Genomic DNA, 3,704 nt, shown 5'->3' with positions numbered 1-3,704 from the left:
TGAACCCAGCAAAGGTGAGTAGGACATAAAGCCCCCATTGGGAACAGCTGCCTGCAACATTTATGGTTACTTTGATCTTGTAAGCAACATGTTGCCAGAAATAGAACAGCCTTCTGTTTCTGGCAACATGTGGCTTACAAGATCAAAGTAACCACAAATGTTGCCTAGAGTAAACCATGAGATTGTCATGTACACTAGGCAACATTTTGCTAGCAACACTTGCAGTTACTTTGATCTGGTAAGCAACATGTTGCCAGAAGCTGTTTTGTTTCTAGCAAAATGCTGCTTACAAGATCAAAGTGACCACAAATTTTGCTGGCAACATGTTGCCTACTGTATGTAGGATTTAAGAACAGACAGTAGCCATTTGAGAACAAAAGCACAGTATGAGTGTAGAGAGTAACATGTTGCTGAGTGTGAGAGCCTATCATCAGTTGGTCCATGGGTGACAAGACAAAGATGATGGCTGTAAATGAGCAAGAAAGACAGTGAGTCGTTGAGGCCAAGAGAGCTGACAATGACTCGTCAGAGTATGATCTAAGAAATGTAGCAAGTTGAACAACAAAGTCTCATGGCAGGACACGTCCAATAGCTGCTAGTAGCCAGACTGAGTACACAAGAAAGAAAAACACCCAAACAGTGAAAAAACACCCAAACAGTGAGTTGCTGGAGTCGTCCGGCTGACTAATTTAGACATTAGATAAGAAATGCTATCAGTCTGGGAGAGTGAGTGTGAGCACCCATAGTCATAACTTTAATGTCTTGTTATGTAGCAAGGAAATAGTGCATTTAAACACTATTTTCTCCCTCTATGATCATGGCTCTTTAATGTAATGACTAGTCTCGCCACGCCCCTTCGCTGCCTGCAGAGGAAGGGTCTGGGGACACTGCTATCTAAAACTTGTGCTTCATGCCAGAGAATCTGGCGTCCCAATAAGATTGCTCAAACCACGTGTAGGACAAGCAGTCACGTTGCCGAAGAGCTCTGTTTATGACAAAAGAGGAAGAATGAGGACAAAATAAAGAAAGGAGGGAGCCTGTAATGCACCCTGGACTTCTTTCTCAAGGTTTAAGAGCAGCATTACTGTACTGCTCACTACATCGCTGCCATCGCACTTATGATGTAATAATACTGTCACGTGTTTATAATAAAACGTCATTGATAAGAAGTAAATACTATGGTGCTCTGTGAAGAGTCGCTGCCATCAAATTTGCAAGAGATGTCCAAGATACTGTATCCTCATCTTTCCTTAGCTGCAAAGCATCTATTCGAGCTATCTTGACTGATCTGTTCTCTTCTATCACATGACGTAGAGCCAACCACATGTTTTTTTTTGCACAAGTTTTAGATAGCAGTGTCCCCAGACCCTTCCTCCGCAGGTAGCGAAGGGGCGTGGCGAAACTATTTAATGACATACTCTACAGATCGTAAATAACAGAGATACTCCAAGTTACACAAAAGCTTCAAAAACATTTGCAAAACAGCTAATGGCAATTATTTTATCACAGATCTACAAGTATAAAACAACAACCAAATACTTAGCTGTAGCAACAAGAGAAGTGGTGCTACAACTTACAAAAAAGTCTATCCATTCAGGAGTCAAGCAATAAGTAAAATAGCTGTTTAGCTTGCTATTAATAGTACTACTTCATCTCATAACAGAACTTTTCCTTCTATTCCACTTAAGATGATTGACAATGAGCCACAACTCTCATTATTGCCCTCACCCACGCCATAGGCGTATAGGCAAGGGTACTGCTCTCCTTAATTACATGTACTTCCCCTGTAACTCTTCAATAGACCATTCCCATCTACTAGCTATGCTTAACTAACACACAGGGTTACATGAAATCGTATCTTTTCCCAACTTTTCCTTCCCAGATGATGAAATCTTTCTTTCCTTAGGGTCCTCCTGTCAACTTTTCTTGTCTTAGCTCGTGTCTTAGGGATCTTCTATAGATACATCATACATCTTCGTTAGACACATTCAATTTTACCTCAATTATTAAACAAGGTCCAACAAAAGTAACTTGAATTAAACAGCAATAAACAGTTAAACCCTGAAAAAGTGAACAGTCAACAGTCTTATAGCCGCACCTACTCAAATTAACTGTATGTATTCCTCACTTAATCATGTGAGACTAAATTATTCATAAGCTTAGTACATAAACTTTAATTTATAACAAAGTAATCATATTCATGGGACTGTAATAATATTCATTAATGCAATATTATATTCATAGCAAAACATTACTTCTGTGACTTGCTCGCAAAAGCTACAATAAATAGAATTATCAATAAAAGCAAAACTGCATTTAGTAATGGAAAATAGCAGTGCTATCTGGTAGAATCAATAATGGCAAGTTTCTTACTCGCTTATTTGTTGCAATCCATACTTCACTGAAGCTGCCATACACCAGGAAAATGAGAACATCAACTTCCATTGCAACAGAGTCTGGAATGAGAGAATGGAGATAAAATACAGTGCATGGGAAAAATTTGAAAGCAGCACAAGTCATACAACTTTTTATGGTCGGTTCAAGTTGAGTTGCCCAAGTACCATCCTTATAAATTTTTTAATCACTAATGCTAGCAAACTGAAATTTAGTATACTTGCAAAATGGGTTCTTCCGAAAATCTGTACCAATTTTTGAGTCTCTAGGTACTCTGGAAGGTTCTGAATGGGTTCTTCCACTCTAGGTCAAAGGGATAAACCATGATAAATCATTACGTGTAGGCTATATCACACTCGTGAATATCATTTGCATTTCATTACTATTAATGTTTTTTTATTCATAAAATAAAAGCAAACAGAAGGTCCTCTAGAGAAGCTGGTATTCAACTAGCAGACCTTGCTACTGGAAACATACTGCTACATCTGTCTACAGCCTTCTTGGTTCTAGTTTTTCTCCATCATCCTCAATCTAGGGTGATATCTTCCGTATCCGAGGTATTTGTGAACTTTGTAACAGAAAAAGGTCCAACCAGTGATAATTAAAGGTAGTAGTATCCAAAGCAAAGATAAAACAGATGACAAAGAGTCTTAGAGGTTAAGAAACCCTCAATAAAAGAGCTTGCTTGCACTGTACCACCATTTTTGGGTGAGGCTAGTAGTGACGTTTTGATGATGCAAAAATTGATTTACTTCCTGTGACAACTCAACTTGAACCGACTATGTTTCCTTTAAAGTTTTGGTATTTATACTTTAAAGACAGACATTACCGTATAGCCGGTAATTTTTGTGGGTTGCAAAGTTCATGGATTTCGTGGATTCCTTATTGATTTACGAAAATTAATTTAATACAGTACCTGCATGGTACACGTGGCAGAATTCACGAAATTAAAATCTGTGAATTGGATTTTTAGTAGATTTCGCGAATTATAGGACCCACAACAATTACCAGCCATACGGTATTATATGTACATGTATTAGAAAAGGCTTACTGATACTGCATTGTGTCCATTCTAGAGGTACAATGGTTAACAAAGAGTAGTCCCCCAACTCAATAGTCAACAATCAAATGATTAACACATGTCAGGCTGAGGTTGTCCTTGCCTCTAGCAAATCTATGATAAAACAGTCAAAAAATTATAGCTACATGTATATGACATCAACTAACTTTCTCTAACACAAGCATCAGGCAAGAGCAATGGTAATAATCATAAGGTACCTTTTGTCAATTATGGTCACATATTGTGAAAT

At 38.1% G+C, this 3,704-nt stretch overlaps 1 long non-coding RNA gene across 1 annotated transcript; it reads right to left on the bottom strand.

Moving 5' to 3' along the window:
* Window positions 1–1,902: 1,902 nt before the first annotated feature.
* LOC109582625 (uncharacterized) lies at window positions 1,903–2,029 on the bottom strand. The gene is made up of 2 exons (XR_002185167.1): window positions 1,999–2,029; window positions 1,903–1,954 (listed from the first exon to the last, which is right to left on the bottom strand). It is a non-coding gene; the product is annotated as an uncharacterized LOC109582625 (long non-coding RNA).
* Window positions 2,030–3,704: the final 1,675 nt, after the last annotated feature.

Source organism: Amphimedon queenslandica, unplaced genomic scaffold, assembly GCF_000090795.2.
Source record: "Amphimedon queenslandica unplaced genomic scaffold, v1.1 AMPQUscaffold_13370, whole genome shotgun sequence".
NCBI lineage: Eukaryota > Metazoa > Porifera > Demospongiae > Haplosclerida > Niphatidae > Amphimedon > Amphimedon queenslandica.
Note: the sequence above shows the minus strand (reverse complement) of the source record. Positions and strands in the feature narration are given on the sequence as shown.